General features: G+C 35.5%; 1 protein-coding gene across 2 annotated transcripts in view; it reads right to left on the bottom strand.

The window, feature by feature from the left end:
- The window catches only part of Grid2 (glutamate receptor, ionotropic, delta 2), a 1448316-nt gene that overhangs the window by 900443 nt on the left and 522260 nt on the right, over positions 1-25613 (bottom strand). The window lies entirely within an intron of this gene.

Here is a 25613-nt window from a genome sequence, read left to right as displayed (position 1 = left end):
CTGATACAATATGGTTTTCATATATTTGGTCTTTATCTTCTTATATATTCAATTTACTTATATATTATATGTATACACATCATTATTGTTATTCTTTATTATAGTAACAAATGAGTTATATTTAAATTAATCAGTATATAATAGCGCTCATTTTAAAAGAGGCATTTTTCTTTCTTTCAGAGATTAAACAAAAGCAGCTCTGAAAATAGTGCTTAAAGTGTCTAATTGTGAAATTATTACTCTACAGATACTATGATTTGTGTATTGACCAATATCTTTGTGTATGATTGGTACTGCATGATCAGCCCATCTCTACATTCGGTGGCATTCTTACATAGGTCTAACTGTATATCTTGTTCAAATATTTTCTATTTAATTGAGTAAAATCAATTACAAAAAGGATTTCAGCTTACCCCTTCTCAGCTGAGAAATGATGGCATCTCATTAAGATTGATTGGGCACCCTTATTAGTATTGGGAACAAAACACCCATGGAAGGAGTTACAGAGACAAAGTTTGGAGCTGTGACGAAAGGATGGACCATCTAGAGACTGCCATATCCGGGGATCCATCCCATAACCAGCTTCCAAACGATGACACCATTGCATACACTAGCAAGATTTTGCTGAAAGGACCCAGATATAGCTGTCTCATGTGAAACTATGCCGGGGCCTAGCAAACACATAAATGGATGCTCACAGTCAGCTATTGGATGGATCACAGGGCCCCCAATGGAGGAACTAGAGAAAGTACCCAAGGAGTTAAAGGGATCTGCAACCCTGTAGGTGGAACAACATTATGAAGTAACCAGTACCCCGGAGCTCTTGACTCTAGCTGCATATGAATCAGAAGATGGCCTAGTCGGCCATCAGTGGAAAGAGAGGCCCATTGGTCATGCAAACTTTATATGCCTCAGTACAGGGGAATGACAGGGCCAAGAAGTAGGAGTGGGTGGGTGGGGGAGTGGGTGGGGGAGCATGTGGGGTACTTTTGGGATAGCACTGGAAATGTAAATGAAATAAATACCCAATAAAAAAAAGAACATTAAAAAAATAACTGAAGTCCCATGGGATCCAATGACTTCAATTGATTTGCAGAAATACATGAAGACAAAGTACCCATCTACATAAAATAAATGTTAAAAACAAAACAAAACAAAACAAAACAAAACAAAACAATGCAATACAGAAAACCTCAGCTGTTTTTGAGTGTTGATTGCCAGTAGTGTAGAATTTTAGGAACAGAAGTACCCAATCATTCTTTTTTTTTTCAGTTTTATTTTTTTAATGTTCTTTTTTTAATTGGGTATTTATTTCATTTACATTTTCATTATATTGGTTCTGGGAATTGAACTCTGGACCACTGGAGAAGTAGCCAGCACTTATATTATGCTATTTTACAGTTAGGCTATATTTTGAAGAACTGTTTTATTTTCTGAAGACACCTCCATCTTTCCCCATTAACATACTTTCCAACATGAAAAACAATCATTAATAATTATTTTATTTCTTAGAATTAAAAAATACAAAGTTTCAAACATAAATTATTAAAGTGAGAGACAAATGTACCTGTCAACATGTGTCAGAGGTCTCTAGAGTTTAAGGTGCTTATATAGAAAATCCAGAATGATTGCAAATCACTCATAGTGCTTCCTGGGATATTAAGCACATGGTAAATAGTAGATATATCATTACTGAATTTGGATGGAGAACTCACTATATACAATAGATCCCAACAATTCTGTCTAACTAAAACTCATCATTAATGCCTGAATAAAGTTTCAATACTAGTTGGTATTATCTGTAATTTTGGTATTCAATAAATTTTATGTAGAATGCAGCCAATATAATCCACAGTACGACCATTTACACGGACCATTAGCTATTTATAATGAGGCTTTAATCTCAGGCTGCTTTTTGCTTGCCCATGATACTTTACATTTAACTTTATCTAATTCTGGTTGACACATATGGGATAAATTCCAAATAAATATGCTACTATAGTAGTTCTACATGCTGTTGAATTAGGAAAACTGTGTATTTGATTCTTCCCATGAGTTGCTCAGCCTGATTTCTTATTGTATCAAGGATCACCATCCCAGTGTGGCACAGCCTACAGCGAGCTGAGTCTTTCCACATCAATCATCAGTGCCTGAAAATACAGAAGTGGATGCTCACAGCCATCTATAGGATGGAACACAGGGCCCCCAATGGAGGAGCTAGAGAAAGCACCCAAGGAGCTGAAGGGGTCTGCAACCCTATAGGTAGAACAACAATATGAACTAACCAGTACCCTCAGAGCTTGTGTCTCTAGCTGCATATGTATCAGAAGATGGCCTAGTTGGCCATCACTGGGAAGAGAGGCCCCTATCTATTGCAAACTTTATATGCCCCAGTACAGGGTAATGCCAGGGCCAAAAAGTAGGAGTGGGGGGGGGGGAGGATATGGGGGACTTTTGGGATAGCATTGGAAATGTAAATGAGGAAAATACCTAATAAAAATTTTATTTAAAAAAAACAAAAAAACCCCAGAAAAACAAAAAATAAAATAAAATAATAAAATAAAATACGGCAATGGCCTCACAATAAGCATGTGTTTAGACCATTATTATAGTATGCTTCCATTTCTGTTAAAATAACATGATATGCATGTCTAGGTCACTTAAAAAGAAAGTGAGTTTATTTTGTCACACAGTCATGAAGGAACAATTCACAACATGCTATAGGCATCTTTGGGTTCATCAGATGAGCACATCTTGGACCCAAATGAGATGTACAAATTGATGTAGTACCTTAAGTTTATGTCTCAAAGGTGGACATTACAATGTGCTTATGTCAGATACTACTTAGAAATATTGCAGGAATGAAGTCAGAATGGAAACAATAGCTGTAAATAAATGTAATATGCCTGTAATTTCAATTAGTGAATAGCATGTAGGCTCAAAACCTGAATGGAAATTTTCTATGACAATGAGCTTGTAAGTTCAAGAAAATTCTTTCTGCGAAACAAGGAGATCATCATCTGTTTAATAACTCTGGCTTTCTCTTGGTCAGTGAGAATCCTTCACCCAAAGTCCTAAAAAAGTGATATACTAATGTTTTCTATGCACATAGATAGGTTTTACAGCAAATATTTCTTAATACCATGCAGTTTTCTTATGTTATAACTTGCTGTCCCATGTGTAACCATGCTTCTTCTAAATAAAACATGACGTTTTTAAAGGGAAGGTCTTCACTCTACTCTTTCTAGGAACTTGGAAGCACCTGGTATGACATTTAAATAAGGGAAACCTAGTCAGCCAAGGAGCTAGGGTAGGTATAGGCCTTGGAGATGAGCCTCCAACTGCCACAGTCAAAGACACAAACAAAGAAAACCCAAACATATCTTTTCAATGGAGAGAGTCCATCTCATAAAACTCCCCAAAAAAACTAAATGGAAGAAAGAAGAGACCGTGTGGTACCTAGTCATAATTCCTACACCAAGGAAGACAGAGCAGAAATATTATAAATGATATAGAAATGAGAAGTGTGCTGTGATATTATTTCTCCTAGAAATGTCAAGAGATTGCAGCTATGAGAGCTAATCAACGAAGATGCCTAAATAAGACTTGACCAATGTTAATACCAACGGATATGCTAACATGGAAAGGACAAGGCTCATGGGGCCTCAACAGGACAGAAGGCCACTGGAGAACGCTAAAAGTGAGGAGCATGGTCTTGTCAGGGAGGACTTTCTGCAAAGTGATTATTGAATACCAATTGGTCATTCTTGACATCACACACATACAGTTAATGTGACAAAGATTAAGCATGTTGTATTTATGTATTTAGTAACACACACCAACATATTTATTATACACACATTTTCTTTATTATATATATATATATACATATATATATACATATTTAGACCTTTTATTTAGAAGAAGCATGATTATATGTATGTGTATATACATTTATAGTATATACCTATATATTATAAAGAAAAGTCATGAATTTGATAGAGGTGGAGAGTGCACATAATAAAGTCAAGAAAAAATGAAATTATACTTTCAAAAATATTAAAAGTCATTTTAAAAAGTCCCTGAATGTGTCTTTATGACAGACGCCGAGTACTGAAAGGTGTTAAGTGCTTCCTCTTGGATTTTTCACTTTGTTTAAATTTATTACACTGTGAATCACTGAGCATAAGGTCTATATTTCTTGTATTTTTAAGACTCAGTCTGTTTTTGGCATAAGTAAGAAAGCTTTAAATTCAATCAATTTTTGGTCAAGAGTTCAAATTCTACTGGCAGTATTATACTTGATAGAAAGCTAGTTTATCGGGATTTATTCAATCTGTGATTAGCCAGGCAAGAAAAATTAGAGAAACAAATCTCTTCATCTGAAAATCTAAATAATTTGCATTTCATATTGCTATGGTCCATTATTTAAATATATATATATATATATATATATATATACACATATATACATATATGTCCTCTCATATACATATACATATTTAAATAATTATTATAATTATATACATGTATATAATGCCATCTTAAATGCTATGATTGCTTTTTATCACAGAGGATTGGTATGAAAAATGTACATGGTAAAAATACTAGACTTGGGAGCAAAAGCTCATTTAGTTTGAATTTAAAAGATTACACAGCTGAGGTATCAAGATTGGCCATATTTATGAGGCAATTTTAAGAAGACAATTTTATCACTTAGGTTTGGTTAACACAATGTGATGTGAATCCTTCAGTTGCTTTGGACTCTTGAGAACTCAAAGCTTAGGAATAATCAATTGACTCATTTGCTGTGAATTGTTGCCTGTTGACAGACTTGAAATATAATTCTGTTTAATTTTTATTTAGCGCAATAAAACAAACACATAAAGTGGTTGTTGCTTGCCCATGTCCAACAAGAATAAAGGGAAAACTGAATATAAAATATGCTTTGGCCAAGTTTATTTGCCAACGAAAACAGTGAGTTGCATGAATTTATTTCAGTTTGAATGATCTTGTTTTAATTATGCAATTTTCTTAACTACTAAGGAAGTAAATATTTATAGTAGACTCCCAGCTAATGATGTAATTATATGTTACATAAAGCTTTAGGCAAATATAATGGTTATAATTAAAGAATAAGCTAAAGTTGTTTTGAGGACTCAGTGACATAGGATCACTGAGGCATGAGTCAGAGCTAACTCAGAGCTGCTAAGTTCAAACTCTGCCTCCCTAGCATAGTAAGATGTCTCAAAAGCAAAGCAACATAATGATGACTGAGGAAAATGTTAAGATAGGAAGCAGATCTATAAACAAATTATGATTAGTATTACCTAGTATGTGAACTTGACATTATTCTAAGGAACAGACAGTACCCGACAGTTGAAATACAATCACATTCCTTAAGGAAAGAAAACAAATATTCTTGTTTACCTTGAAGACTATGTTTGGAATGTAGATGGTAGAAGTAAGTATATGTGTGTGTATCTATCTATCTATCTGTCTGTCTGTCTATCTATCTATCTATCTTCTATCTATCTATCTATCTATCTATCTATCTATCTATCTATCTATCTATCTTATCTATCTATCTGTACCTGTGTGTGTGTGTGTGTGTGTGTGTGTGTAAATGAATGCATTAAAAAAAAACACATATATGTCTAATCAAGTGGAGTCAGAATCTTGGGCAGACTTTTGAGGTTGATGTTTGGTGGAGAATCAGACCCTACAGATCATGGGTGTTTAGTAGCTCTGTCAGAGGGAGTGCTAGCTATCTCTATGAGAACCCAGTTTCTTTAGAGCCTGAAACAGGAACTTCTTAAGTAGCTAGTTGTGCAACTATCCATGTGTCAGGAGAGCAAAGCAATATATACTAATTTTTAAAGTTAGGCTAAAATGTGTGTATGTATAAAGGAACAGAATTTGGTGTTTGGGTATTCCTACATAATCAAAAGCACTAGGATGCTACCCAGCACCTTAGGTCATAAATCCTCCGTAATTTACAGTGACCTTGCTAGTGGAAACACATGCTTTGCTGTTTTTGTTCATGATTTACTTTACTCTGTCAGTTTGAGAATTGATTCAGGTCAGAGAGGAAATCACCAAACACCTATTGTGAACCAACAGGCAAAATTAGACCACCTGTTGTGTGAGTGCCTGAGGAAAAATACCTTTTCCTTTCCTGAAAATTCAAGGGTTAGTGCAATACAGAATAAGTCTGTCAAGTAAATTATTGCTTTACCACGCATGTGTGGTAGGCTGACAAGCAAAACGATATTTATACAAAAGTATTTTGGCCTACATCTTTATTGACATATTTTGCTTCTTTTCCTGAATTGTCACATAAAAATCGGCATTTCTTTGCCCTGAACATACATTACTATTGCTGCTGCAAAAAGCTAAAAGCTGGCAGGTTAGCTGAGGAAATGGTACTATCAGCCTATTCTTCAGAAGTTGACTGATCTCATTAGATGCTGAAGACTATCTGATAGAAAAAGCTCTAGCAGAGAGTTCTTCCTCACCTCATACTCAAGGACACAGCGAGAAAAACTCTGGGTTCAGAGCAGGATGGCTGGAGTTCAGTTTTAATATTTTGGAGAGTTGCAGGTGTCTGAACTTCTTACACCTTCATACATGAAGATATTTGACCTCAGAGAAGGTCAGAGGAATGTTCCAGCAGAGAAAGGTTACCAAATACACCTGAAAGAACCCATCACTTCCAAACTCGATCATTGCTAAAGCAATTACTTTTTCTATTTCCCCCAATTCTTATCACAGCCCAGTCACATTTAGCTCCCACCCTAGACTCTGTCGGCACTGCTGGAAGAAAGTGAATCAGGACATAAATTTCTATCACCTCTGAAATAGTAAAAGCCATTTTAGCTTTCCATTCAAAAATCATTTTTCTAAAATATTATGGTCTTTTAATTTTGCCTTCAGTATTTACATAGATATCCAATAAAAGCAAGTGCAAGTTATATTCAATCTGTCTTACTGAAAACAGTTTTTGTTCCTGTACCTCTTTCTCACATATCTCTCCTTCCTTTCATTATAAAGTAATGATGACTGATAGGACGCTACTAGAGATAAAAGTGCACTAATACCAAACACACATAAACACATACTATATTTAAAAATCAGTTGAGAACTGCGGATGTTAATTTATTGAAAAATATAATATTATATGTTGTCAGATGACAAATAAAGTGGTTCAATTTCACAATAAATTCATATATATCAGACAATAAAATTTGGAAAACTTTTGTTGGAAATCCCATTATATGGAGTGTTTCCCTTTTCTTCCCACTTGTTTTCTTAAAACATTATGTTTGATTTTCAATCATAATAATTTTAATTTGGTGTGAAATAAAAGTAAAGATGCTGTCATCATTTTTAATGAGTCATAGTATCTATAAATAAGAGACTCTTTATAATTTTTTACAGTATGCCCTTCTTGGACAGTACTCTCAATCACAAATGAATTCTGTTTCCCTTAACCATAAGACTATTTATGCTCTGGTTATTGATTCATTGAGTGCATGTAAATTAATAGCATCTAAGAGCACTTTTGTAAAAGTGCTCAGCATACATACAGCAAATGTGGTACATTTACACAATGGAGTACTACTCAGCTATTAAAAACAATGAATTTATGAAATTCTTAGACAAGTGGATGGATCTGGAGGATATCATCCTGAGTGAGGTAACCCAATCACAAAAGAACATACATGATATGCACTCACTGATAAGTGGATATTAGCACAGAAGCCCAGAATACCCAAGATACAATTCACAAAACACATGAAACTCAAGAAGATGGAAGACCAAAGTGTTAATACTTTGATTCTTTTTAGAATGGGGAACAAAGTACCCATGGAACAAGTTACAGAGACAAAGTGTGGAGCAGAGACTGGAGGAATGACCATTCAGAGACTGTTCCACCTGGGAATCCATCCCATAAACAACCACCAAATCCACACACTATTGTAGATGCGAGCAAGAGCTTGCTGACAGGAGCTGGATATAGATGTTTCCTGAGAGGCTCTGCCAGTGCCTGACGAATACAGAAGTGGATATTCACATCCATCCATTGGACAGAGCACAGGGTAACTTGACCTTTGTATAAGAAGCCAGTAGATGCAGCCTTTATTGCTTTATATTATATCCTATTGAGTCATGTATTATGTGGTTTCCATTTTTCATTATGTTTAAAATTAAAATATCATTTATTAGATAGCATTTCTGGTAATAGTTCTGTAATGTTGGGGGTTGATATGGTGCTGCTATGCATTCAAAAGCTAAATATTGGTCCCCAAGATCTGGTTGTGTCCAAACTCGTAAATTCTGAGATGTAGTCTTCCCTCCCCCAGCCTGAAACCTGCTTGCTCAAGGGTGGAGCTTCCCGCTCAAACGTTCTGCCATGCCCACTGCTGGAGCCTGTCACTTTCCTGTTCTGAAGCCATCACATGGTCACCCTGCTACTGGAACCCGAAATTATTTGGCGGGAATCGGGCCCCCTTCCCCTGCTTCATAACTGCGTGCAGAACGGTAAAATTGCTCTTTGATCAGAATGCCTGTCTTAGCTGCATCATTTTCTCTCATCGCCTAGCCCTTCTTCTCTTCCAGGTTTCCAAAATGCCTTTCCAGGCTAGAACCCAGGCTGTGATCTGCTGGCCGGACACAACTCCATATCATTAGCCTTTGCTGTGTAATCCTTATTGCCCAATTTGAAGCTATTGTTTAGGTAAACGTGGCTATATTCAATTACTGAGGAAAGTTGAGACAAGCAGGTTTTCAGTTACTGGGTTGGGAGTCAGAGGTAGGGAACAGGAGGAGAAAAGAGGAGGAAAAGGAAGAAGAATACTTCTTTTGTCAGGATGTCTCCATTAGACTTGATGAACCAGGCACATGTGCCCAAGTGGAATGAAACTGAGGACAGGCTAAAGGAGTAAAATAACCCAGCTGTAGTCAAATTGGAAGTACTTGGGGAAGTGCATCTGGGAAGTAGATCATGTAGCATGCAGAAAAATAGATTAGGGATAATCCCCCAGTTGCTGTGGTAAGCTGATTAAATAAATCAATTGGACTCTGCCTTGATTACTGGGAGCTGGCCAAGTCATATTAATATCTAATACAGTTATTAAATAACAATTAGAATCCACTTACACTCTTATATTTTCTTGTTTTTGGAGATAAAGAGCAGGATAGAGAGAATCCTTTCAGATTCTCCCTGGTATGAAAGCTGCTTCAGAGCATAACAGATCTTTAGCAACTCAAGATCTGTGAATCTAAAAACCCAAGTTTAATTTACATTTATGCATATTTAAGGCATATGTACTAAACAGTCAAATTATTTTGCAAATTAACTTTCTAACAAGTATGAATTATATGTGATTAAACCCCAAGTTTTTCAGAGAGCAAAATACAGTCAAATGAGAATTTCACACAAAAATTAGTATGATCAAGATTTAACCTGAAGATTTTGGGACTACAAGTTCAGAGACTCACTAAACAATGTCATGTCAATTTTGAATTATATACTTTTTTTATACTAACGATGCTCATAAAATATAGCTTTTTAGTATTACAAAGCTAAGGACAAAATATTATAACTTGCTGATCAGACAAAATTAAGTCTTTTACTTATAAATATGTATACTGATTTTTAAGAATAACTATTTAATATTGATATTTTTATTGCATTCTTTATCAAGGAAGCATTCCACTTACAAAATCTATAACTTGTGCAAAAAAGGAATCTAATTATAAGTATTTGAAGAAAGGAAGATGATCAACATTCAAGGAAGGTTTTTAGTCTTCAATCCTATCTGTCATTCTCTGTCAGATTAGGGCAGCTTTCACCTTTCACAAAAGAAGCTTCATTTTCTGACAGACACAGACTATTATGGAAATCCACAACTGGTCTAAATGCACAGAATACGTGACTGTGCTGTGCCTAATCCCAATTTATACATCTGCAACATAACCCCGAAACTTAAGACTCAGGGGAAAGTCATTCATCATGGGGCAGGAAGAGAGAACTGGAGGCCCAGAACACCTATCAATATATTGTGGGCCCATTGACACCACATGTAAAATGCACTCATGGGCTCTCTATAGTATGGCTGCCTGAACCAGTAATGGCAACACTAATGCCAGCAGGAGAGAACCTGGGTAGTATCACCCCTTAATGTACATACAAGCTACACAAAATGGACTCAGCAGTGCATATGTACATTTGTGCATATATGTATGTGCATACACAAACACACACATATGGAACAATTATAGCTAAAGTGGAGATCATAAATTTGAGATGAAGCAAGAGGAGTCTGAAGGGGGAAGGAGTGGGAATTATTTTGATGCAGTATGAAATTCTAAACAATACCTTTAAAAATAATTTCTTGTCAAGAAATTGTGAAAAGTTAGATTTATTCAGTCACTAATTATACCCACAGGATGTCATCATAATTTTTAAAAAGTGTTCTATAAAAGCAATAACCCTGAAACAATTTTAACAGTATGGTTTGATACACAGCAAGGACTTTTAAGCACTTCTAACAGGTTAATAGAGACATATTGATAATATTATTACTTTCATTAAATTTAAGCAAAACAAATAGGCTCAATGCACTGCCAGCCTAGAACAAACAATTTAATTTGTGTTATAATTGGATATAGGCTAGGGAATTTCTTTTACCTATTAATTTATTAAATGGGGAAATCAGTCGTTAATATGCCATCAAAGGTGACTCCTAGCAGTTATCATCATGTGAAGATTTTTCACTTGAATAACTATCCAAACCTCAAGAGACAAAACCACTACTAACTGTGATGGCTTCTGGTAGAATAAAGTTTTGATATATTCTGTAGTTTTGTTTTGTGTTGTTATTTTAAAATATAATTGGAAAAATACCTTTAGTTCAGTGGTTAAATATCCACTAAAACTATATATTAGTTTTTAATATTCCTAGATATTTCTCTCCTATAGTAAATCTTCAGAATCTATTTCAAGTAAACAGTAGAATTATATCAATTATATAAAATTTGAAACATATTACTTTGCAAATGTAAATTTTCCATAGATCTGTGTATTATAATCTACTTATTCTTTAATTTCCATGTACTCAACTCTTTAAGTGTGTAAACATAAATATGCACGGAACTCAAATAGAAGTATATCTACTATTTCTGACTTTTTATGGGTTGTTCAAATCTCTGAATTTATTTACCCAAAGACACAAATTGATGTAACATTTACATACAAAATGATATGGCAAGGGCTCAATGTAATTCATTTTTTCTATTTAAACAAATTTCTGTTTTGTGTTTCTGCTTCTGTACTATGTTCTTAATGGCTAATTGTTAGTAACAAATCTGTGTACAAACTTTATATGTATGAACGCCATTGACATTATTTATGAATCACTCACATGCCTGTCTTTCCTACAAGCAAAACTATAGTAGCATATTTTGTCTTATTTATCTTTTAGAGATGTTTGTGTACTAACCCATAATCATTTAATCCTTATATTTTAACTTTCACATTAATCTCTTTATGAAACAATATTCTAGTACCTGAGAGGGCAGGGTAAATCTGGGATACAGTGAGGGAAAACTAACATTAAAGATTCTTAAGATAAAAAATTAATACATTAAAGAAAGAAATTAAAGAAGATATCAAAAATTGAAAGATCTGATGGATTGGTGGTATTAATATAGTAAAAGGGCCATCCTACCAAACACAATAGAACAATTTAATGCAATATCTATCACAATTCAATCTTCCCAGAAATTATCAGAGAATTTCAGCTTTATATGAAAACATAAAACCTCAGTATAGCTAAAACAAGCCTGAATAATTAAAGAACAAGTGGAGTCAGCAGCATCCCCCAATTTAAATAGTAGTACAATTAATAGTGGAAAAACCCCACTATTATAGCATTATATTTGCACACAATGGACACATTGATCAACAGAATTGTTAAAGACACAGACATAAATCTATACACTTAAGGATATCTAAGTTTTGATAAGGAAGACAGAAAATATATAGAAAAAAAAATCCTTCAAAAAATTGTACTTGTCTAATAGTATACAGTTGCACGTAGAAGGATCCAAACAGACCCAACGTTAAAATCTCTCTGCACAAATCTCAACTCCAAATTGTTCAGACTGTGTCATGAAATAGTAAATATTGCACTTGATTGATATACGGGGACATGGGGAATAGAACTGAATTCACTGACACGTGAAAAAACTTCCTGAAGAGAACAGAGTTGGCATAGGTTCCAAAGTCAACAACTCCTAAATGGAACTTCATGAAACTGAAAAGCTCATGCATGGCAAAGAAGAACATCAATCGGACAAAGTGACAGTCTGAACAATGGAAAAACATATTTTACCAATTCTATATCCTACAGATGGATAATACTGAAAAAAATCAATAAAACAACCAAATCAAAATAAGGTATAGATCTAAACAGAGAATTCTCAATAGTTGAAACCCAAATGTCTTAAGAATTCTTAAAGAAATTTTCATCTTGTATAAAGCTCAAGTCCAAGTAGATAAAGTATCTCAACATAAAACCAGATTCACTGAATCTCATAAAAGAGAAAGTGGTAAAAAGCTTTGAATGCATTGGCACAGGGGAGAAATTTCCCTGAATGAAACGCCTATAGCTCTGGTTCTAAGATCAACTATTGACTATGGGACCTCATGAAACTTAAAAGCTTTTGTAAGACAAAGAACACTGTCAACAGGACAAAACAGCAACCTACAGATTAGGATAAAATCTTCACTAACCCTACATTTGATAGAGGACTAATATCCAAAACATATAAAGAAATCAAGTAGATAAACACCAAAACAAATTAACCCAAATAACCCAGTTAAAAAATGGAGTACAGAGTTAAACAGAGAATTCTCAAAAGAGGAAATTTGGATGGACAAAAAACATTTAAAGAAATTTTCAATATCGTTAGTCATCAAGGAAATGAAAATCAAAAGGACGCTGAGACTCCATCTTACACCAATCAGAATGGCCAAGATCAAAAGCTTAGGTGACAGCAGGTGCTGGCAAAGATGTGGAGAAAGAGGAACACTCTTCCATTGCTGGTGGGATTGCAAGCTGGTGCAACTACTTTAGAAATTAATCTGGCAGTCCCTCGGATATTGAAATAGTTCTACTTGAAGACTCAGCTATACCACTACTGCACATAAAACATGTTCCACTGCACCACAAGGACACATGCTCCACTATGTTTATAGCAGCCTTATTGAGGAACTAGACATTCCATAACTGAAGAATGTATACAGAAAATGTGGTACATTTACACAATGGAATACTATTCAGCTATTAAAAACAAGGACATCATGTATTTTTACAGGCAACTGATGGAACCAGAAAATATCATCTTGAGTGAGGTAACCCAGAGCCAGGACATTATTGGATATCCACCTATTACCCAAAAAGTACCCCATGATACAACCCACAGTCACTAAGAAGGAAGGCCCAAGTGAGAATGCTTCAATCCCATTCATTCATAAAGGGGAACAGAATACTCATGGGAGGCATAAGGAGGGAAAGATCTGTGTGGAAGTTGGGAATGGAAGAGAAAAGGGTATCAGGATCAGGTATAGGGAGAGAAACAAGGGCCAGGAGAATGAATGAAAATATACAGCTGTGGGGTTGGGGACAGGGAAACTTCTAGAAAGGCCCAGAGACCTAGGATGTGAGAGGCTCCCAGGACTCAATGGGGATGACCTTAGGCAAAATACCTAACAGTGGAAATATAGAACCTGAAGCAACAGCCTCCAATAGATAGCCAGCCCCCCCCCCCCCAGTGCAGGGATGGGGTCAGCAACCTACCTTCAAAATTTTGACTCAGAACTGTTACTGTCTGAAGGAAATGCAGGAACAAAAAAGCAGTAGAGGCTGATTGAAATGTCATCATGTTATTGGCCCAGCATGGGATCCATCCCATTTGCTGGCACCAAACCCCGACACCATTACTAATCCCATGTTGTGCTTGCAGATAGTATCCTGGTCAGGCTGTCCTCTGAGAGGCTCTAACAACAGTTTCACATACATATAGCCAACTACTGGACTGAGGACAGAGACCCCTATGGAGACGAACAGTATCAACTCTCCCAGGCTCCAGGGAGTTCCCAGAGACTAAGCCACCAATCGAAGAGCATATATGGGCTGGTACATGGCTCCAGTAACATATGGAGCAGAGGGCTGCCTTGTCTGGTCTCAGTAAGAGAAGATGGACCTAATCCTCTAGAGACTTGATGCCCGAGGGAAGAGGGATGCCCACGGAGAGGGTGAAATGGGGGTGGAATGGGGTAAGGAGTGGAGGGAAAGCACCCTCTCACAGGCAAAGGGTAGGGGACTTGGGGTATTGAACTCTGGAGGAAAGGGAGCAACTTTTGGAATGTAAATAAATCAAATAATTTTTTTCACAAAGAAGTTTTCAACATCCTTAGTCATTAGTGAAATTAAAATCGAAAGTGCTTTGAAATTCCTTCTTTTACCCAACAGAATGACCAAGAAAATAAAGCAAATGACATTCCAGACTGGTGATGATATGGAGCAAGTAGAAATCACATTCATTGCTGGCAGATGTGCAAACTTGTACAATCACTATGGAAATTAATGTGCCAATTCTTCAGGAGGATGGGAATTCACCTATCTCAAGAATCAGATACTGATTTGGGGTACATACCAAAAGTATAGTTCATTCTATCAAAAAGACACTTACATAACCATTTTCATTGCTGCTCTGTTTATAATTTCCCAGAATTAGCAACAACTGAAATGTCCCCTGAAGAGAAGAATAAGTAAATGAAATCAACAAATACACAATGAAGTATTATTCCACTTAAAAAACAAATGAAACCATGAAACTTGCAGGTAAATGGATATAACTAAAAATAAATAATCCTGAGTGAGGTTACTCAGATACAGAAAGAGGGATATTGTATATATGCTTATATGTGAATATTAGTTGTTAAGTCAATAGCAACCAAGTTACAATTCAACAAACTACAAAAAAATAGGTATAGAATAAAGGATTGGGGAAAGGGGACTAGTTCTCTCTAGGAAAGGGTAATAGATTGTTATTGACTGGGGAGCCTGGAATGGGAAGAGGGACTGGAGAAAGTGAAGGAAGATGAAAAGAGAAAGGAAATCTGGAGAGAGACAGATAAAATTGAGGGACAATTGAGAGTACTATGGAAACCAAATACAGTAGAAACTTTCCAAAATATGTACATATATTAATGTAATCTAAATGATATTGCAAAATGATAGGGTATAAACAAACTCAATTGACCATCATTTGTCACTAAATGAAATTTCTAGTATTAAAAGTGGGTTATATATAACTAAGTGTTGGCTAAGCCACAGATTATCTTAACAAATCAGACTGTTGTCAAGACTATAGGTTGCTCTCCACAAACTGAAAGCTAGGACACATTTCTTAAGACAACACCCACACAAAAAGAAGTCTAACTGGTATACTAAACACAGTCTTCATTTCTTCATTCCTTGAGCATAATCTCCAATCACTGGTTTATACTGATTTACCCAAGTTGACAAAATCATCATAATGATTTAAATGAGTGGTCTCCTTTAATTATGCCAAATACTATGTTAAAATCAGATTTGGGAAAGGGATTTGGGCATAAGGGATTGACACGCAATGACTGTAAACACAATTACAATTAATTGTACAAAATTATTATTACAGAAATCTAATTTATAATTACACAGTAAACATTTGTTATGTTATTAAGCAGATCCCTTTTCAGTCCTCATACTTCAAAGGATATCCTTGGTAATTTGAATTTGCTTTCCCCATTTAGAAATCAAAGAACATATATTTTTTGCAGCAGTAGATTAATTCCCTGGGCGAGCTGTTACTACTTCCCACTGTAAGCAATGAGCCACCCATAACTGCTCCTACTGATTCCCATTGCATGTTGTCACTGCCATAAACATGCAGAGACTTCATACTTCAACTAATTGAAGGATGTTTATACTGTTAACCATAAATAAGATAACTTTGAAATATTCGTTAACAAAAAGAAAAGAAATTTCTGCATTTTCCTTGTGGTTATTTTGTGCAGCAGGTTCTATTAATCACTCCTAATTTACTTGCAGCAAAATATCCCAAGGGCACAATTAATCTCCATCACTGAAAAGGGTATAAAATGTCCCTTAATAAAACATAGCTTTTTAATATCACCATAACAATCTGAAATATTAAACACCTACTTTATGATGCTCCTTGCTTAGAATGAAACCTGAACTTGGTTATTGTAGATATTGCTGTATATTTATTTCTGGTAAAAGTGTTACATATAGGATTGTTCGATAGTGTATATTATTCCCAAATCTCACTTTTCCCCCTTTGATATTGTGTTATAATTCTAATAGGAAGGCTTAATGGTATTGATACTCAATTTGAAACTGTAATATAGAAGAGTGCAGAAACCTACACAATAAGCAGATGACAGGCCCCTGCTATATTATTTTCAAGTTTAGGTGTCTTAGATAGGTATGCAATGTAGGAGTTTTCATGTAATAGATGTGGCATGTTTTAACTCAGTCTAGATAACACCATATATGCCTGACATTCAGAAAACATTTGATACTTTTACATATCTACCCACACACATATCATTTAAAATGTCACTTGTAGGTTGGATTTCTCAGCCTTCACACAGATATCATAAAGATGATCACATGGGTTTTTTGCACATTAAATTTGGTGTTGTATTTGTTGGGGGAATAAATGAAGTTACAATTTTTAAGATGCTAGCTGTTCTGCAGCTACTTCAATACTGGACTTCCCTTTGTCAATATTGATTTTCATGTACTAAGCTATAACTTGTCACATGCCTTTAGAGATCTTTAAATGTCTTGAAGAGAGTGCCACCTCTCATTTTTGAGATAGTAATCTTAGTGTAACTTCTTATCTTGTGAAGTAGAACAATAGAAGTGGAAGGGGAGAGAAGAGAGAGAGAGGGCTGAAACACTGAATTAAGCAATAAATCAAATATTTCATGTGACTATTAAACTTTTCAGCTATTTTTCTTTATGTGAAAATAGATTTTTCTTATAAAGTACACCATGTTGTAGTGAACTTCAACGTAAGATTTAAAGACTTACTTTGGAGTAATTTATTCTATACAGATAGTATACTAAACTCACATGGAAAACATGGCAAGACTTCTTGCTGGTGCAGAGGGCGCCAGAATATTAAGGAATAAATCAAAAAGTGGTGGCTCCTAGACATAGGACAAAGGCAGCTCAAAGGGCTAGGAGGGTATGGAGTCCAATTACTCAGGAGTTTCCAGGTGAACTGAATGAGGCTGAAACCAAGAATCCTAAACCTATCTAGAGCTAATCTAATATAGGCAAAGACTTGTGATCAGGATTCTGCTAAACACTTCGGCCAGTGTTAAAATCTAGAAAGGCAGGAAGGAGGAGGGTGTCTGATAGTTCTCAGAATTTCAATCTCAGGGACCATTGGATTAATGAGAGAGCTTTCTTTCTCAACAGTTTCTATCTCCAGGCTGCACTAAGTTGAATGTAGCTAGGAGAAAAGAATCCAGACAACAACATGGCACGATACCTCTGCTCCAGTGTTAGTGACCCAAGGACCTGTCTGTTCAGATAAATGTGATTTAAAGGGAACATGTAAAGAGCAATATTGAAGGTCATCTTGAATGTTTTGCTACTTTAATAAAATAAAAATGTAAAGGCAGTATTTTAGAAACAGTCTTCATTTGAAAGGACTATCTAACGTGTATTTTGGTTCCTGATTTTGGGTTTTTATGGGACTTTTACATTATTATTAATTCTAACCAGTTTGGCTTTTGTTTGACTACCTGTTTGTTTTCTAAAGAGAGAGAGAGAGAGAGAAAAGGCATGGAGTTGGCTGGATGGGAGTTGTTGGAGAATATTGGAGGCAAAAAGAAAGGGCTAATTTTGACCAGAATATATTTTATGAAACAACAATTTTCAATAAAATATAGGAACATCTGTGTTTAAATTTTCTAAAAGTATTTTTGATAAGAGGCAAGAGAAACTATGCACTCTAGTGTTAGAACAAACTTGCTTGTTTTTCACTATCAAAAAAATAGAAGCAAACTAATTAACTTCTCAGTCACACTATAATTTCATGACATAAAGCCTGCAAGCTCTTGTTCCTTTTGTAAGGAAACAAAGTTAGCCAGAACCCACTGGGATTGATCCAGTGAAAAATGTAAAATTGGATTAAAGAAAACCATATGAATATAACATATAGACTCTGTACAATGGCATTGTGTTACTCTTTAATAAAATTTGCTAATAAAGTACAATCACTACATAAAAATGTAATTAATATTATAAAGCTCAAGGATATTTTATTTAATGAGTTTTTCATTTAACTACTGCCCTAATACAAGAGCAGAAGGCTCCAAAATCCAATCACAAATACTGTGTTTCTTGTTATCCAATCTCTTAATGAGGATAAACACAAACAGAGATTTAAATTTTGGACATAATCATAATTCCAGTCCTTCAGTGTCATTCTTCTTCATTTCATTATGTGACTCTGAAATTCCTCTTCATTGACATTCAGGCAGCCATGATTCACTATCACTGGCTTGTGATATTCTATTGTACCAGGATTCTATGATTTGTATGTTTCATTTTAATTTAATGTAGTATTTAATTGTTATTCAGTTTCTTTACTCTGACAGAAATATTCCAGTGATTGTCTTTTAATTTTATGTAAAAAGGATATTGAACATTTAAATAGTCAATCAAGACAAAACAGTTTTGGCATTCCAATAGAAACAGTGAACCTTTAGGTGGGTGAAAAATAACTAAAAATCGCTTAGATTCTACAATCAAAAGTTTTATTCACTGTAAGTTTATAGAATCTTCCGAAGGACAATTTAAGTTATATACATAAAGGCTTATTCTTAGGATTTATTCTAAAAAACGGTGTTTGTACATACATGTTTACATGTTCAATACACTGTTGCTCACAGCTAAAGAATTCATACTTATAGATTGGTTATAAATTACTAAATATATTGCCTTGCTAGTGATTCAGCTCAAATGAAAGAAGGATGTATACAATCTCTAGAATCCTCAAAAATCACATTAAATCCATACAGTAGGATACTATGGAGTCTACGTAGTATAGAATCTGCTATGTGGGGAAAAGTGCAACATTCCTAATTAGCTTTTCAATTTGACAGCCTAGAGCTGTAACTTTCCTCATGCCATGGTGACTCTCAACCATAAAATTATTTTATGATACTTAATAACTTTAATTTTGCCACTGTTATGAATTTTACTGTAAATATCTGATACACAGGATATCTGATATGGAGCTCCTATTGGGGTCATGACCCACATGTTAAAAACTGCTCTTCTAGAGTCATCTGAGAGGAGAGCTCAATGTACGAGTTGCATGGAAAAGATGGCCTGTGGCCATATTTTTGAAGGGTTGTCTTTCAATTGGTGGAGTCAGACCTAACCTCCTCTGGGCAGCACCATTTCTAGGCAGGCTGTTATGGGTGTATAAAAAGCCTAACTAACTATGGGCCTATGAGCTAGCTAGACAGCAGCATTAATTCATAGCTTTGCTTTTGCTTAACATTTTGCCTTGTTGTCCTTCAATGATGGACTGTGGCCTGCAAGAATAAGCCACATCATCCTTTACTGACCAAATTCCTTTTATCATTATTTGTTATAGCAACAGAGAATGAATCTAGATGAATGTTACACTGACAGCATGCTCAGTACAGTATGCTCAGTATCCCCAGTGATAGCCAAAGTCTAGGTGCTGTGCTGGGTCTGGTCACTGAACCCCTGCTGTTGACTCTCACAAGGCTACAACAGCTGTGCTCAGATACTGCCTGCTGTCATTTTGTGGATATGTTGGTTTCTGGTTCCATTGCCTTGAAGAAAGTGAAATTAGTAGCTGAACTAGTATACAAATATTTTGAGAGCTTCAAAAATACTACCTGGAGATATATGTTACATAGTTAATAAACCCCTTATTCTCCACTGAATGGAATTGGGAGGTTTCGTACTATCTCAGCTTTCCCCCATAGTCAATAACAAATGGTCTGGATACAAGTGTCTTTGTTACATAAAAGTTAACTTGAGAAAGATCTCCAAGTATTGGTTCCAATTCTGACTAATATGTCTTTTAAGATCAAATAAAGCCTGTTGATTTAAAAAAAAAAAGAAAAGAAAATTTCTTAAAAATTAAGTGCCTGTTATCAGAAAATGAGAGGGCATCTTTCTCTTCAAACTAACTGTGAAAAAAAATGTAATTGCATGCTCAAGAAAAAGAGATAGTCCATATGAAAAATATAGTACTATGGTTGTTTTGTAAATTATTAAAAATATAGACATAATAAAAGGGTATTTATAAGTCTATGTTGTATGGAATGAGATATAGAAGTAATCTCTATATAGTTCATAATTTATCCAAAATAGACATAACAAAAAATCCAACTTGTAATTTATCCTAAGTCATGACTGTTTAGGGAAATATAGAGGGAATATTGATTTTTTTATGTTTATATGTACATGCATGTTCATGTATGTTGATATATATGTATGTGAGCAGGTACACTTGTGTGACATGTGCATGTAATTGGGATTTCAAGTAAATTCACTCACAGGGATGCTCTTAATTGGCTAGGAGCTTATACATTGGAGTAGGCACATAGGCACATAGCAGGTCTTATGTAAACTTATGCCTTTGACTTCCCAGACCTGGTGCAAACACTTACCACTGCTTTTGATTTTTATTTTAATTCTGTATATAAAGCTCAGGATTTTATGCTTTATAAGCAAAGGATTTACTGGTGGAGTTATTTCAAAGCTATATTATTGAATTTTAAGCATTAATAGCACATAGTAATACGTGGCTATATTATTTACTTAAAGTAAAATAGGAGGTAAATCCAAAGTATGTTTGGATTCTAAAAGAAAGGAAAGATAAATTTGCAAATATCCACTGTGTTCTTAGAAAACTAATTTGATCCAACCTTATGATAGGAATTTTAACATAATTGCAATCAAAAACCATTTTTTTTTCATTTCCGAAGCACTGTACAGATGCCCCAGACCCTCTGGGTCCCTGTGTCTGCATGGAAAGGGTCTCTGGGGAAAGTGGGCAAAGCATCAGATGCACACAGGAGAGGTTGTGTTGAATCTGAATGTATTTTTCAGGTCGAGCATCAGATTTTTTATAGTCCAGAGAATACAAGGGGTGGCAAGTCACATCAGGCAAGGTACATTGAAGTTTACCAGATACAAAGGAATGACTTCCAAAGGAATTGCAGGAACCAAGTAAATGTTTACAATAGAGATAAGCAGTCCTGCCTAGGATCAGCCTAGTGAAAGGCAAGAATTTCACACTTTAGTGTGAATAGCACCAGGGTGTTTTACTCTTGGCAGGCCTCAAGAATAATGTAATGTCACCGACCCCTAAATTCCTAGGCCTTGCTAATTCTTTGTTTTGTTTTGTTTTGTTTTGTTTTGTTCTGTTTTTATTAGGTATTTTCCTCGTTTACATTTTCAATGCTATCCCAAAGGTCCCCCATACCCACCCCCCCAATCCTCTACCCACCCACTCCCCCTTTATGGCCCTGGCGTTCCCCTGTACTGGGGCATATAAAGTTTGCAAGTCCAATGGGCCCCTCTTTGCAGTGATGGCTGACTAGGCCATCTTTTGATACATATGCAGCTAAAGACAAGAGCTCCCGGGTACTGGTTAGTTCATATTGTTGTTCCACCTATAGGGTTGCAGTTCCCTTTAGCTCCTTGGGTAATTTCTCTAGATCCTCCATTGGGGGCCGTGTGACCCATCCAAAAGCTGACTGTGATCATCCACTTCTGTGTTTGCTAGGCCCCGGCATAGTCTCACAAGAGAGAGCTATATCTGGGTCCTTTCAGCAAAATCTTGCTAGTGTATGCAATGGTGTCAGCATTTGGAAGCTGATTATGGGATGGATCCCTGCATATGGCAATTACTAGATGGTCCATCCTTTCGTCATAGCTCCAAATTTTGTCTCTGTAACTCCTTCCATGGGTGTTTTGTTCCCATTTCTAAGAAAGGGTAAAGTGTTCACACTTTGGTCTTCGTTCTTCTTGAATTTCATGCCTTTGGCAAGTTGTATCTTATATCTTGGGTATCCTAAGTTTCTGGGCTAATATCCACTTATCAGTGAGTACATATTGTGCGAGTTCCTTTGTGATTGGATTACTTCACTCAGGATGATGCCCTCCAGGTCCATCCATTTGGCTAGGAATTTCATAAATTCATTTTTTTAATAGCTGAGTAGTATTCCATTGTGGAAATGTACCACATTTTCTGTATCCATTCTTCTGTTGAGGGACATCTGGGTTCTTTCCAGCTTCTGGCTATTATAAACAAGGCTGCTATGAACATAGTGGAGCATGTGTTCTTCTTACCGGTTGGGGCATCTTCTGGATATATGCCCAGGAGAGGTATTGCGGGATCTCTTATCTCCATTATCTCCATTTGTCAGGAGAGTATACCAGCTTGCTTTAGGTATGGAATGTAGCCTGTACTAAAGATTTCTATCTCAGTGAGATTCCCAGGCTCTTTCTGCAGACCAGTTGAGCCACTGGCTTCATCTATTGTAATGCTTAATTAGTTACCGAATAGGTTAAACTTCCTTACTGCTTTCTCACAGGATTCTAAACTCGGTGGCTTCTGGGATCTTGGAACACTGGGTTTAGCTATGTCAGAATTCAATCTTAAAAGGCACTTATAATAGGGTAATACTAATAGAGAGCACGTGGATCCATACACTAGACTAACGCGGGAATGGAAAATTAATGTATGGGTTAGAGAGAACGCCAGACTCCAGGAGGAGAGCTTCCTTGAAACTCTTTTGCCTCATGAGTGGCTTTTAGGCATCACTGCCTGACAAGCTGACTTGACCGGAGTGCCGTGGCATACAGACACAGTATAACATCTGCAACATCCTGAACTATTTCCAGGTGAAGGATACAAAAATCAGTAAAATCCATATAAAAACATTAAGAAAATCACTAGTTGTCATTGGAAAAACAAAAATGAGAAGCATTCTCAGTGTAATTTCTCCCCAATGACACTGGCTACTGTGAGACAAGACAGAAATGACAAGTGTTGATTAGAATATGGAGGAGGAAGATATTTTTCCTCCTGTTTATGGCAATGTAAATTAGTACTGCCATTTTCAGAATCCTTATAAAATTTTCTCAATTAAAAAAGACAAACAACCATCAACCCACCAATCATTTCTGGATATATATATATATATATATATTCAAAGAAAATAAAACAAGAAATCAGTATTTTCATACAAAGGATAGGTTTCAGAGATTTGCAGACACATGTATGGTACTGGACACCACTACCTTAACTGAAATAAAACAGAAACAGCAAGAACAAGTACCACACAACATGGCCTCATTTGTATGCACACTCTAAACATGTTGAACACTGGGCAGTCAAAATTCTCAGCTGGAATCGTGAACCTCAGGACCCACAAATACTGAGAAGCTGTTGGCAGTGGATGGCTACTCAGGGAGGGAGAAAAATTCTCAGTAGGTTTAGTCACACTTAGGTTGATAATGCTTCATTGCATGACTCCACACTCATGCACATATGAGCAACACTAATTGGAATTAGGGGGTTATAAAAATGAAGAGAAAATGAAGAGAACTTGGGTTACAGGACAGTTAGGAAGAAACAGATAGAGTTGGAGGTGGGGGCGAAAAGGAATGCTGGTTGGATATGATGATACTTCATTGAATATGAGATTCTGTTTGGTTTTAATTTTGTCTGTAGATCCAGTTCAGGATTCCCTATATTCTGTTAGCTTCTTCTTCCTCTTTTAATTTATCCTTATCTCATATGTTATATCCAAACAGAGTACCCCTGGCTCCACTCCTCCTAGTCCTCTCCCTACCTCCCCTCTTCTCTAGATCTATTGCTCTATTTCCCTAAAGAATGAGCAGCCCACTCCCTGAATCCCCCACCAGAGATATCAACTGAACACATCGTATCAAGATGCAATAAAACTGGGCACAAAGCTTCCTATGGAATTTGGATGAGATAACCCAGAAGGAGGAAATGAGTTGCTAAAACAGGCAAATGTATGTTACATCCACCCTTCTGTTGTTAGGCGTTCCACAAGTACCCCAAGATACACAACTATAGTTGCATGTAAGTGAAAGACCTAGCACAATGGGATTGAAAACAAATAAAGCTCTGTTTTAACAGAAGTTGAACTCAGGTTGAGACTGAAATGTTAATTATTGAAGATACCGGAAAGACTTGGGCCAAAGTTTAATCAAAGGATACTAAGTAACAGAAGTGAGAATCTTTAATTGACTCATCTTTAATCAGCTGAATATCAACAATAATTGCATTTTCTAGATAGCACAATGCTGAAAGAATTTATCTTTCTCTAAATAGGTGATATCCTTAAATAATTAATATGATTATACAATGTATGCTTATATCTAAAGCATATTTTAATTAGTATCTACTATTTTTATTTGACATCTGCTTAAGTGGAATTCCAACCAGGTGAATCCCTATGTCATGGTTACTATGTACTCATAACTGAAATTAATTGAAGCCTATATGGACTACATTGGGTTATCAGTAATAATAGCTATTATATTCACAATGAATCACCAGTACCTCGCATGTCTCGCGTTTCTCAACCTAATTCATGTCAGTCAAAGGAAAATTATGAGAAGACACATTTCTTTGTTGGTACTTGTACAAGTGTGCCTCCTTTTCTTTCCAATGATGAATGATTTAGAAATACAGCTGTACATTAATGTAACACATTTGATCAAAGGAATATCAAACAGAACAACCATTGTACAACTTCCCTGCTTACATAACAGTTGTTTTGAACACTAGAACTCCTGTATGAATTTGATCTGTTGGAAAAGAGATAGGTATTTTATCATGGCAAGGTATTTATGGTATATAGTGTAGTGTTATCCAATAAAACTAAATATATTTGTGAAATATTACTTAATCCAATTCATCAGGACTTACTTACAAAAATAATCATGCATATTTTGTACTCTTTCAACATCTTGAAAGATGTCTTCTTCTTTCAGAAATATAATTCCAATTTCTAAATACCTTGGAAATTTCTCAGTACTAATGTTAAAGAGAACTCACTAATAAGACTTTCATGAGTTATATGGTATGTGATAAACTTTTTCATTTCACATAATTGGAAATCATATCACAATAACAATGTTTGGACTATTATACATATTTTAAATTACTGGACAATTGAAAAATATATGGAATATAAATAATTTCATTATTCGCATGTTCTTATAGTAATGTTAAAAATCAACAATTGTACTACATTGGAGCTTTATTACTGTGTTGAGAAGCAATTATGAAATAAATGATTCAACAAGTACACACAAAACATATTCTAAGATGTGGGAGAGAAGATAATTTCAAACCATATTAAAGCATTTCTATGTATGCTACCACTATTTCCTTTAATAAAATCTGAGTATAGTCCTTAT

The sequence above is a fragment of the Mus musculus genome, chromosome 6 (genome assembly GCF_000001635.26).
Source record: "Mus musculus strain C57BL/6J chromosome 6, GRCm38.p6 C57BL/6J".
Lineage (NCBI taxonomy): Eukaryota > Metazoa > Chordata > Mammalia > Rodentia > Muridae > Mus > Mus musculus.
Note: the sequence above shows the minus strand (reverse complement) of the source record. Positions and strands in the feature narration are given on the sequence as shown.